Source organism: Homarus americanus, unplaced genomic scaffold, assembly GCF_018991925.1.
Source record: "Homarus americanus isolate GMGI-L3 unplaced genomic scaffold, GMGI_Hamer_2.0 scaffold34921, whole genome shotgun sequence".
Classification (NCBI taxonomy): domain Eukaryota; kingdom Metazoa; phylum Arthropoda; class Malacostraca; order Decapoda; family Nephropidae; genus Homarus; species Homarus americanus.
In genome coordinates this window covers 6677833-6691862 of record NW_024741901.1, presented here as the reverse complement: position 1 = coordinate 6691862, position 14030 = coordinate 6677833, and the positions used below count along the sequence as shown (strand labels likewise).

The 14030-nt window shown below is 37.2% G+C and overlaps 1 protein-coding gene across 3 annotated transcripts in view; it reads left to right on the top strand.

Moving 5' to 3' along the window:
- Positions 1-14030, top strand: part of LOC121876180 — an 85987-nt gene that overhangs the window by 57010 nt on the left and 14947 nt on the right. The gene's annotated exons all lie outside the window — the stretch shown is intronic.

Genomic DNA, 14030 nt, shown 5'->3' with positions numbered 1-14030 from the left:
TGATGTCATAATTATTTCCAAAAAGTGTCATTAAGTCACCAAAAAATTACAGTTCTAATTTGAGCATTTTTATTACTTTTATATTATGATAATAACATGAAGTTTCCATATCTGGCACGAAAATTCGTTTGAAAAGTGGGTAGTTAGTGAAAATTAATGTTTTTTTATGAAAAATATTGAGATAATAATGTTTTGTAGCTTAGGTATTCTGTAGGTAAAGTGTTCTGAGGAACTCATTTGTTGTCAAAATTGCCTCCAAAAGTTATTCACCACAGTAAATTCATTTTTCATGTATATTATAACCAGGTTTTTAGCTCCAATATTGGAACCTCACCCAGAATGATTTTGGGAGAAACCAAACAAAACAGTTTATTTAAACACATTTATTTCATTAACCATATGAAGCTTGCATATACAGTGGGATCTTATTTTGTGCGGGCATATTGTACTGGGACACATCCATGCAGGTGATGCCCTTTAACATGTGTTAAAATGGCTTTATTGTACTGGACTAGCCAGATCTTTACTCTAAAATTAATTTTGGTCACCAACTTAACCTTCCATAAACTGCATCTACATTACAGTAGTACCCCGCGGTCAATTGAACCCACAGGTACCGTGGAAAGTGAACAACAGAACATATGGGATTAATTCCAATAGAGACTGGCCCGACCCCCAAACTCCACTTTTTCTGACACAATACCTATGTTGTAGTAAAAATAACATCTTAATTTTATGGTGGTATGCATACACAATTTATATTTAAGAGAAATACAGTCGCCAGGTTAATGTCCATTCAAATAATGGACTCAACTCCCCCTCTCTCTTCCCAAGCTCGCTGGCTCCTCCCTCTCTGAGAAATGTTTGGATGAAAACACTAGATTTTAAGGTATAGTACAGGTGGACCATCAAAAATCCGGCAATCGATAAACCGGAACCTTCAAATTTTCCGGCATGGATTTCGGAGCGCATTTTCAAATTTCCTGCCTTGGCGCACCATTGTTTTCTGGACGCGCCCAGTGACGGGTTAAGACTTTCGTAGGCCTTAGGCACCTCCAAGATATGGGGCCCCATTTGACAGCATATTCACTAATAACACAAGCTAGTACCTAATTATAAAATGTGATGTCGAAAGAATAAGATTCAGTGATGTTTGCCATGAATTGAGTAAAAGAAAATGGGTTAGATCAGCTGTTCTTGTACAGTACAGAAATAGTTTTGTTTACAAGAAGCACAGCTAGCTGGTGGACACTAATAGGATTAAGTAATAAATAAATGGAAAAAAAGTACCTCAGTATCAATTTATTAATAACCTTTAGAAAAAGGGGAAGAAAGGTTCTCGTTTTATTTTTCGTAGGCTCCCAATATCTCGTAAGCTCACGTGCCGTTTTTGTTTTGATAGCGCTGTACTCCAGAATCAGCTGTTGGATCTTGCTTGCACCTGCTAACAAGCATTCATGCTCATTCCTTCTGATTTTATCATTTAATTGCTGCTGTATAGCCCCATCATGGATTCAGCAAAGAAAAGCGGTGGCGTAAAACGTAAACATCGTGCGTTGTCGATCGCAGAGAAAGTGGAAGTGCTTAAAAAACTTGATAGCGGCGTGTCTGTGCGAACCATTTGTGAAACATACAGCATCGGCTCTTCAACAGTGTATGATATTAAAAAACAGAAAGAAAAACTGTTAAAATTCTTTTCTGACAGTGGATCAAAAAGCAAAATGTTTGTAAGGAAGTCAATGTCGGAGGGAAAACGTGCGGAACTAGACCAAGTTCTCGTAACCTGGTTTAAACTTCGTGTAAATGAAGGTGTGGAAATTTCTGGTGATTTATTAAAGGAACAAGCCAAAGTGTTTCATGAAGAGCTGGGATTGCAACACAAGTGTGACTATACAGAAGGTTGGCTGCAACGTTTCAAGTCGCGACATGGCTTACAGTTTCGTGCAGTATGTGGTGAAAAACGTTCAGCAGACAAGGATGCAGCTAGTGCCTATGTGGATGAATTTGCAAAGTTAGTTAGTGATGAACATTTAAGGCCTGAACAAGTGTACAATGCTGACGAGACTGCCTTATTTTGGAGATGTACGCCAAAAAGAACTCTGACAACTGAGGATGCAGAATCGCCATCGGGGTTTAAAGCTTCGAAGGATCGCGTCACGGTAATGTGCTGCTCTAATGCTGCGGGTACCCATAGATGTAAGTTGCTTGTTATCGGAAAGTCCGGAGAGAAATGCCTGTACAGGTAGTGATGAAGATGAAAGCAGTGAAGAAAATGAGGAAGATGTGAGAGACAGAATCTCTATTGACAGGTTAATTGCGTTGACAACTGAACTGCTGGCTGGACTAGAGCAACGAAGTTTTGTAAGTGAACAAGAAATCATGAATGTTTTCTTGCTCCAAGATAAACTTATTAGAGAAAGACCCAAGTATATGAAGCAACAGACATTGCCCGATATATTCAAGAAAATAGCTAGGAAGCAGGAAGCAGCAACAGCGGTGTCCACACTTGATAATCCACTGCCATCAACTTCAAGACAAGTTGAAGCTGTTCCTGTTGCTGAGAATGTTGTCACTGTCAGTGATAAAGATGATAATTCTGACAGCCCATCTGCTGTTTAGCCTGATAAACATTAAAATTTCATTTGATTTTCATTTAGTGTTTAATTTTCTATTTTTTTAAAGGACTGTACACCCATATGTAATTCTGTAAGTTTTGTTTATTTAGGATTTGTAGCAGCCATGCTCTCTTTTGAAAGAGAAAAATAGTGTTATATATATATATGTATGTTTATATGCTGCCTTTATTAAATATATATATTATATATTATGTTACTTCTTACCAAAGTCAGAAAGTGTTTAGGCTTGTGTAAACACGAAATGTGTTAGGCACTTTGTAACCAAGAACAGAGAATATACAGCCAGCCAGACAGACCATGCGACTCTTCATTCTCCCTTTAAATAATGCAAGATACTACAGATGTAACAGTTTTTTAACTGAAATGATTCGAAAACACGTACCCTCTAGCCCTGTTCAAGGAGAGGACTGGGAGAAGCTGTTTGGTGCTGCAGACGATGACAAGGAAAATGATTTGGATGGATTTTAATGAAAATATTCAGAAATATGGTATCGTAGTATTTATTCAAGTCAATTAGGATAGGATATTAATGTAATACAACAGTTTTTTTACTGAAAACCAATCGAAAAGCGATTACGGTAACATCTTTTGAACGAAAGAAAGCGAAAGTCATTGTTTTCGTCACGATTTTGTCCCACTTTCCACTAATACCTACGTCATTTCAGCAAAAATATTACATTTTCGTGAATGCATTATATCAAGCAGAGTATGAATAGAATACCATTGTAATATAACAGTATTTTAACCAAAAACTATTAAAAAAACGAGTAACTTCTCTAGAACATCGGAAGGTTAGGTAAAGTCTTTTGTTTTCGTCATGTATTTTATCCTATTTTACATTAAAATACATCACGTTTCAGCAAAACTACTATTTATTTCCGAGAATATATTCATTCAGGCACAGTTAAGGTAAAATATACATGTGATGTAACAGTTTTTTAACTGAAAACGATTCGAAAAATACGTGTACCGTGTAGCTGATACTCAACAGCTGGTGGTGCGTCATGTGTCGTTGTAAACAATAGGAGGTTGAAGTAGATTACCGGGTATTATATTAAGTGTGAAATATCAAAAAGGTTTTTATTCCCGGTATTTTTTGTAGATCAATGAGAACTGTGATACCGTATATGATATGATAAGTTAGCCTGTGCTAAGAACTTCAACATAGGCTGCTGAAAACATGTTGTAAGGTAATTTAGCCTATTGTAAGTTGGTGAGCTTCATTTGCTGAAGGAACTGCACAACTTTTCATTACTAATTGGTACAAATTTTACGTTTCCATTGTTTACTGGCAGTAAATGGTAAATATTTTTCATGTCTGAAGCTAAAAGTTGCATCCCCCCCCCACACTAGTGGTGATGTTACATTTGACCAAAAAGACTGTGGTGTTTTATCCCAGCAGTGGGTGGACCAGCATTTTAGCTGAAGGTCCGCATAGGTAATATTCCTACAAATCTTAAAAAAAAAAAAAAAAAAAAATGTTCATTCAGATTTTGTCCGAATTATCCGAAATCCGGATTAACGGGGTCCGAATTAACGAGGGTCGACTGTATTTCTCTTAAGTATTAATTGTGTGCATGTACCATCATAAAATTAAGATGTTATTTTTACTAGAACACAGGTATTGTGTCGGAAAAAGTGGAGTTTGGGGGTCAGCCGGTCTCTATTTCATTTAATCCCATATGTTATGTTGTTCACTTTACGCGTTTCTCACTTTCTGCGGTACCCTGTGGGTTGAATTAACCGTGTAAAGTGAGGGTTCACTGTATATGCTATACCGCTACCTGCGTTACCTATGGCTCTCTGTGTAAGCTATAACTATCTGTCCAGGAAAAGGGTGAATTTCCATGGTCTGTCATGGGTCAGGTCCCGAGGTTGCTTGATTAGAGAGGTACAACCTTTACATGAAATCAAAATAATGTACAAAATGATTACTAAAATTTTTGTCTAGTGCAAGCTATAGCATGTTTACATTCAAATTAATCACTATCTTATAAGAATTCCAGCAATGTAAATTATATTCTCCCCGGTCACTTCTATGACATTTTATAAGCAAAAAACAAAAACTCAATCTAAAGGACATAAAAAAACACAAATAAATACTTCACTAGACCTTCGCGCCAACTGTCAAGCATGACACTGTCACCTCCCCTTCCCCCCGCCCTCACCCCCCCTCTCAGCCAGGGTTTGGTGGTTACGTATACAGTAGGCTCTAAGTTTTTATCTTATATACTATCACAGACTAAAGTTAGGAGAATATAATTTGCATTGCTGTAATCCTTGCAAGACAGTGAATAATTTGATTATAAACGTCATATATTTTGCACAAGAGATAAAAATATTAGTACATTAGTTTAGTACATTTGAGTAATGTAAAGTTTGTCAACTGTATTTTTGGGTAGATTTACATAAATTTCTTCATTTATTTTCATTCATTTACATGCACACACCATACTAAAAGAAACGTAAAGAAATAAATGACCTAAGTGCAAACCTGTACTGTACATGCACTAAATGATAATGGTACTAAAATTTTTATGTCTAGTGCAAATTATAGCTTGTTTATACAGGTTGACAATCCCTTATCCGAAATCCTTGGGGCCAGAGACATTTCGGATTTTGGAATTTTTCGGTTTTCAGAATGGTTAGTTTTTTTTTTTTTGTAGCCTATCGGGCACAAGTCTTTGACCCACATTGGGGCCTGGGAGAAATAGAATAAAAATAATAATAATAATAATAATACAGTAGTACCCGCTTAGCGGTCAATTGAACCACACAGCGTTAAGTACCGCGTTAAGTGAACAACAGAACATATGGGATTAATTCCAATAGAGACTGGCCCGACCCCCAAACTCCACTTTTTGACAACACATGTTGTAGTAAAAATTTTATCTTAACTTTATGATGGTATGCACACACAATTAATAATTAAGAGAAATATCAATAATATTAGGTTTTTTAACACTTGCATTAGTAGAAAAGATGGCTGGGCACACGGGGATGGGGGGTTGGTTCCGAGGCAGAGGGCAGATTATTGGCCCTCACCTGTATCACTTGTATCAATTGTATCACTATCCACCACAGAGGCTTGCAGGGCCTCTTTGTCAAACCCCTCAAAGGCCATATAAGTCCATATCCTCACTATAATTATCACTATCACTGACTTGGGCCGGCTGTGGTGGGTGGTGGGTGAAGAACTCGGTAATGTTTTGATGACTGGGCGACCTTGTGCGCATCGTGCCCGCGCCGCTTCCCGCGTATATGATGAAAAATTCCGCGTTAAGTGAAAGTTCAGCTCTGGCGAGGCACCGCGTATATGATAAAACGCGTTAAGTGAAACCGCGTTAGGCGGGGTAATACTGTAATAATAATAATAATAATAATAATAATAATAATAATAATAATAATAATTAATAATAATAATTCATAGGTCTAGGTCGTGTTTCTCACTTTTGATCTTTTTTCATTCTTGTATTTCTTTATTATTATTATTTTATTATTACAGTATTATTGTTATTATTATTATTATTATTAATTTTTATTATATTTTATTATTATTATTATTATTATTGTCATCATTATTATTTTATTTTGGCGTATTTTTAATAAAATTTTTATTTACTATGAATAATTATTATTATTATAATTATTATTACTATTACATTTTCGCCCCCCAGGCTCCAATGTGGGTCAGTGATCTATGCCCTGGTGGGCTAATCCCTGTTTAAAAAAAAAAAAAAAGACCCACAAAAAAAAATTTCGGTTTTCAGAGCTTTTCAGTTTTCGCAATTTCGGATAAAGGGTTGTCAACCTGTATTCAAATTAATCACTATCTTACAGGAATCTCAGCAATGCAAATTATATTCTCCCAGGTCATTTCACTGTGATTTTATATTAGAAAAGCTTAGTCACTCTTAAGGACTGATAAATAAACACACATTAGACCTTCGACGCCAACTGTCAAACATATCACCTCACCTCCCGCTCCCTCCCCCCCTGATGCTCCCTCCCCCCCTCCCTCCCTCTCCCCCATCTGCTCAGCCAAGGTTTTAGGCTTACAGTTTTTATCTTATATAATGTCACAGACTAAAGTTAGGAGAATATAATTTGCATTGCTGGAATCCTTGCAAGACAGCGAATAATTTGAATATAAACTCATATTTTGCACAAGAGATAAAAATTAACCAGCTGTATCACATTACAGTAGTGATTTAAGAGTTCTAGTGTATATATATTAGGGGGCAGGGAAAAAACACTTTTATTTGAGTTGCAGGCTGCACTTTTCAGGCATCGTTTGTATGGCTGTAACAAACACCTGTGCAAAATTTCATTCCATTTCATGCATACTTACCCTGCCGCATTGCGAACGACTTTTTGTCAACTTTTAGTGTATACCAAAAATTAGGTGTCATTTAATGTTTTCCAGGATAATGATAAATTTTACATGGGTGACATCGATTTAATTCACATGTTATTTTACAGGTACACCGTATAGAAAATCATTACAAGTTCATATTGAAATTCTTTTTGTGCGGAACCTTGGCATCATTTTCCTAGACAATAATCTTTGCCTAATATATCCATCTCTCGATTCGTATCCCGTCACTTCAGTGCAAGCTTCAGTCATCACTTTTATGCCTCTCTCGACCGCCTGAGTGCTGTTTGGCCACTTGGGCACCACTAATGGTGTCTCAAGAATGTCATTAACCTGTAGATTTGACAGAGAAGCAATGTAAGGAGGCTCAGTCTTGAGTTCATTCCTCCAGTTAATCATGGAATGATAGTTTTTTGCTTGCCACTTTAGTTTCGGAGTCACCACCTTTCTCATATTGACTACAGGAGGAACATCCTCATTCCCATCTCCATCTTTACCCTCCTCATCAGTATAGTTTAACAAATTCTCGTCAACAGCAGCATCAGAATCTTCCTCCTCCTCTTCAGATCTGCCAGTGCATTCTTCCTTTTGCTGATTCTCCTCTCTAATTTTTCTTATCATTGAGACAGCTTTTTCTCAAACAGTCATGTCCTCATCTGCACACATACCAAGAAGAAGTTGATCTGTGTGGGCGAAGTATGCATTTCTCTGGACAGCCTTCTTCACTATCGTCTCCTCCTCACTATTCAGGTGTTTCATATATAGCAGGGACTGGAATACGTTCCTTGAGCCGTGTGTTACGTAAGGGTGTATCTTGATGTAAAACCACATTGGAGCACTGAACTTTATTATTGCAATGACAATTCTTTTCAACTCATGGCTGGGTCTTGATGTTGCTACATACAGCCTGAGGATTCTACTCCATAAGGTGTTCCACCTTGACACACAGGGAGGACCTGGCTCAATAGCAGCCAAGTCATCTTCAACAACACCTGTGATAACTCCTTTACAAATCCTATACAGGTATTTCTGATCCCAGGACAGATCTTTCTCCACTTCATCATTAAACACAGGGAAATCAGGGAAACTGACTGGCTGGAAGGCGACAACTGGAAGCTCAGACAAAGACTCCTTGATCTGCTTTCCAATGGGACCACGCCAATGCTCAGGACCACTTGGTTTACCATCATAGTGATAAAAAACTGCGCGGAAAGGCAGCTCATTTCCGTGAAGCTGACATATGAAATAATGGAGCGGGTGACCAAGTAACATTTCAAGATGATGAATGACTCCATTTTCTGATCCTACATTTACATTGGTTCCATCACAACCAACACACACAATGGGCTGCTGGGTTAGATTTTTCTCCACCAGAAACTCGTGAATAGTTTTGGCAATCTGCTTTCCGTGTCCAGTCTTGGGAGTCACATGTGTGAGATATTCATTGCCAGGCTCAACCATGATGACATAATGATCTTTCACCATCATCCTCGAACTCCATTTCTCGGTCTTCTCATTCTTTATCATCACACGAGTGGCGGTCTTCTTACCATCAAAATAGAGTGACGTCAAATTATCTAAACTAGCCATCTCAATTTCTTGCCTCTTAAATCGGTATTTTTGTCTCGCATCCCGCAGCTTATGTGGTCCAATAACCTGACTCTTGTCATCCTTTGTGATAATGCCATAGTCAGTTAAGGTGGCAGTAGCAATGGCAGCTCCAGCATAATCACTAATCAAGTATCGGTCACAAGCGGCAGCCAGTGTAGGGAGTCTTGTCCGGTTCTGTGAACTGGTGTCTGTCAGAGCCCTTGGATCAGGGACAAAATCAGCATCAGTATTGACGAGAGGAATATCTCTTGAATCATCTGAATTATCCTCAACATAAGGAATATCTCCAGCTACCAGATATCTATGTTTTTGCTCAAGCTGTCTCCTAACTCTGTCCGCATCATGCTTCTCTCTTGCCGTCACTCTGTCCCACATCTTCGTCACTTTCATGTCAACCCCTGCAATCTTCATCTTCCTATCACCTCGCTGGTCAAGGAGAAACTGCACCTCTTGTTTGGGAACTTTTATAACACAATTACATGCCAGGTGATATCCGTCACACTCCTTAACTATGCACCTCACATCCTGACAGGAGGCAAGGGGACAATAACAGCTACAGATATCAAACAACTCTTTCATTTCTACCTGAAATGCAGCTTTTTTGCCTACATTCTTGTTCTTATTTAGTTCAATTCCTCTACTGTACAATTTTCTCAACCTTTCCTCAATAGTTTTTTGGCTAAGAACTGGAACATTCTGCCTATCTCCAATTGCTTTTTCCCATATTTCTGAACAGTCCTGGGCGGCCATCTTTATAATCATTGAGACATCTGCAAACTTTCCGTCATCACATTTATATCGCCAGCAGTTCTTTAACATCTCGCCTTTCGAGGGAAGTTTGTCCACTGGAAGAACACTTGCAGAGCCAAACAATGCATGATCTGTGGCTGCCCTCGTTAATACAGTAGCCATCTTGATAGCAAATTGATCAGATCACCTGAAAAGAAAAAGAAAAAGTTAGTTATTAGAGCAATTTCTGAAAACACATCATCAATAGGCTTCTTGTGCATTAGTAAATAACGCCAAAATTAGTTAATCAGAAATATAATGAAGCCTAATTCAAATAAATGAAAATGGAAAGTATGTAACTAGTACTGTGCCGCCAACTTGCCCCATTTTTGTTGAGCCAACTTGTCCCAGCCGTACCAGTGATCATAAATAAATTATTTTGGTATATATCAAGAAGCCTAACATGAACTGTTTCATGGATAAACAATCCTTAAGCGCTAAGTTGAATTATGGCTAAATTGGATACTACAGTACTTGTCTATAACCTCACACATGTTACAGCAAACCTTATAAGAGAATAAAATTTACTTACCAGCATCAAAATCAATTTTCCCCTACTCTAATCAAGACGTGCGGTGTCTCAGAATGACTGCTTATGGGTGACTGAGGAAGCACGTGGTGATCCTGCGGTGTGAACTGCTTAACGGTAACTATTTGAATAATTTCAAGTGCGCCAACTTACCCAGGTCTCCCCTACATTACAGTACAGTAACACAACATTGAGAAATGAAATGAGAAAAGGCTGATAATCAATATAGACATAGCACCATACTCATCTGCAACAAGACAACTTAAATGAAATAAGAGATATGAAAAAAAAGTTGATAAACACTGAACAGAACATTGCACCGCCACAGCGGCTGTTTGGCTAGTACTGTAGGTAAATTTAAAAATTTCAGTAGAAAATGCGGCAGACTAAATCTCGACATATCAGCTTCAAATTTGGCATGCAGTCTTAGATACAGTGGGGTATGCTATAACGAACGTAATTGGTTCCAGAACCTCGTTCGTTATAGGATTAATCCGTTCCGGACCCCCAAATACAACCACTTAACACTGAAAAAATTCTGTGGAAAATGTAAAATATACGGTACTTTATCTTACCTTAGTGTTATTCAGCATGCAGGTACCCCTAAACACTGGCACATCACTATCACTTCCACTGGGAGTCTTGGCTTTAAGGTCCTCAAACAATTGTCTGGCCTTCTCACAAATTATAGCTTCACTAATGTTACCACCTGCCATTTCTTTCTCCTTTATCCACACTAAGAGTAAATTTTCCATCTCTTCAATCACATTACACCTTGCTTTGCTAAGTCTAAAGGTTCCCTTAGCCACTTGCACAATTTTTAACTCCTCTTTATTCTTCAAAATCGTACATATAGTCGATTTAGCCATCCCATGTTCATCACCAAGTTTTGCAATGCTTCTTCCATTCTCATGTTTCTTTATAATTTCTTTCTTAGTTTCAAGGGTTATTAGCTTTCTCACTCGCTTTGGACAATTTATTGTTACAATTGTATACTTGTATAACAAAATAGTTATACAAATAATGCGAATTTCCACATCAAAAGACGAAATTTCAACAATAACAGTGGTGCACTGGCTACAAAATGAGACAAAGATGGCGCCTGACGCTCTTGTTGTGGGTGGCGGTACAACAATATTCATGCGCCAGGCGAAATAGTCCCGTATTCATCCGCGTTCGTTGTAGGAGTTGCGTTCGTTATAGCATTCTCAATTTTATAGGTAAAACCGTTCGTTATAGGAATATTCGTAGTAGGATCCGTTCGTTATAGCATACCCCACTGTATGTATAAGGAACAATGCCTGAAGAGTGCAGCTTTGAGCAAAATTTCACTGCCCCCTATATATATATATATATATATATATATATATATATATATATATATATATATATATATATATATATATATATATATATATATATATATATATATATATATATATATACACATACATACATACACACATACATACATACATACATACATACATATACATACATACATACATACATATACATACATACATACATACATACATACATACATACATACATACATACATACATACATACATACATACATACATACATACATACATACATACATACATACATACATACATACATACATATATATATATATATATATATATATATATATATATATATATATATATATAACCGGTCGGAATTTGCTGGACTTTAATTTCTCACTTGACTTGGGGTTTATTAAAATTTAATAGATGGTAATGGCAGTGGAAGCGCCCCTTTGAGAAAAATCCCGAACCAGCACAAGAACACTTAAATCTACTACACAAAATGAATTGTCCGTGATCCGTGGAAGGATAGCGTCTGTGACTGGGATGAATGAGACACACTGTAAAATTTAGACACTTATATTCCCTCCAACACTACAAACACAATCAAATAATGGTACACCAATATGCGCACCTCTTAACTTAAACTTAAAACACTACTCTGGGGAATAAAAGTCATAAATGACATAGAAATTATTAGAAACACAGGCAACAATAAATTTGAAGTATTAAGAAATTTTAATTGCACACATGAACAGGCCTTAAGGGCTTTCACAAAATAATATCAGTCACTTAGGAAATGGTACTAAAAAATAAGAAATTAAATACTCCACAATGAATAGGCCTTAAGGGCTTTCAACAAAATAATATCAGTCACCGAGGAACTGGTAATAAAAATTAAGAAATTAAATACTCTACAATGAATAGGCCTTAAGGGCTCTCAACAAAATAATACCAGGCACTGAGGAAATGGTAATAAAAAATAAGAAATTACATACTCTACAATGAATAGGCCTTAAGGGCTCTCAACAAAATTATAGCACCCCAACAGATGTACACTTCCTAACCTAACCTAACCACTACTCTGGGGAACAAGGTTATACCTGAGATCAGAATTATGAAGAACAATTAGAGGCATTAAAAGAATCAAATCACAGTATCACTCTGGTTCCACTTAATGGCACAGACATTCAAAACAATATTATCAAAATTATTTAGGAACTATTAAACTACACACGTCAAGATAATATCAGTCTGAGGAATGGTGTTAACTACACCCGTAATAAGGGAGGGAAAATGTTCCTCTAGGTATCTCCTAGAGACCTAGACTCACGGTCTCAGTGTGTGACCATTAGTTTACTCAGATAGCCTCAGTGTACTCCCAGTGCGTCCATAAAGCGGAAGGGAGTGAGCCAATCAGACCTTGTACAGTTGAGAGAAACTTTAGCTTCCCGTTAGCAAGAGGGTTTCACTAGCTGCTCGGGACATGTGGGGTTGTGCACCGGAGTGGTAAGAACTGATCACCCACTGCTGATGCTGGTCCCGTGTCGTTTTAGTTGTCGGGAGCACTCGTTCACTCAAGAGATCCTTTGCTACCCCGCTAAACAGTGACAGGCCTACACTGATCGGTCAACGGCAGTCTCAAACGGCAGTCAATCTCTCGCAGTCAACTCCGGTCAACTCCAGTCAAGTGGGTTCTGACGGAAACCCTGAAATGAACTCACTGTTAGCTCTAGTTTACTTTATCACTGCCCTATCTAACCCTGTCTGAGATCGAATGAGACTTACTTGTTATACTGCAATAGCGCAGCACAGGTGACTAGGCCACGTGACTATTTCTGTGACAGACGCGCAGGGACGTCTTGTTTTGTATGAATCCTCCCTGCGACTGAGAGAGAGGCAGCGTCGCGTCTCCTCAAGGCGTTAGCTTAGGTCTACGTGACATATTTTCCGCCTAACTAATAACTCCGTGGGACACCCGTAACATTATTCAGACTGCTAAACGATCTATAATAATTTCAAATTCAATAATAGTCCCTTAACTTCATGAATCGCATCATTATTAATTCGGTAAATTACATTTAATATCATATAGGCCTAGTTCCACAGTCTCTCGCTACGAGCAGGCAGCGCTCCCTCCCCTCAGATGACCTTGAACGCTCAGTATCACTCTTGGCGGGGCATTTGAAATTACTCTGAAATTTCTGAATATTACATATATATATATATATATATATATATATATATATATATATATATATATATATATATATATATATATATATACATATATATATATATATATATGTATATATATATATATATATATATATGTATATATATATATATATATATATATATATATATATATATATATATATATATATATATATATATATATATATATATATATATATATATATATATATATATATATATATATATATATATATATATATATATATATATATATATATATTACCCCGCTTAACGCGGTTTCGCTTAGCGCGTTTTACCGTATACGCGGTGCCTCGCCAGAGCTGAACTTTCACTTAACGCTGGTTTTATCCACGTATACGCGGTGAGTGTCCGGCTCGAGAGCTATTTTTAGATTCGCCCCACCCTGCCTGACTGCCTGTTTTAGCTCATGAAATTCATACAAATTACCCGGCCAGAATATAATTTACATTGCTGGAATTCTTACAATATGATGATCATTTTGAATATAAACACCATACATTTTGCATTAGACATACAAATTTTAGATATAATGT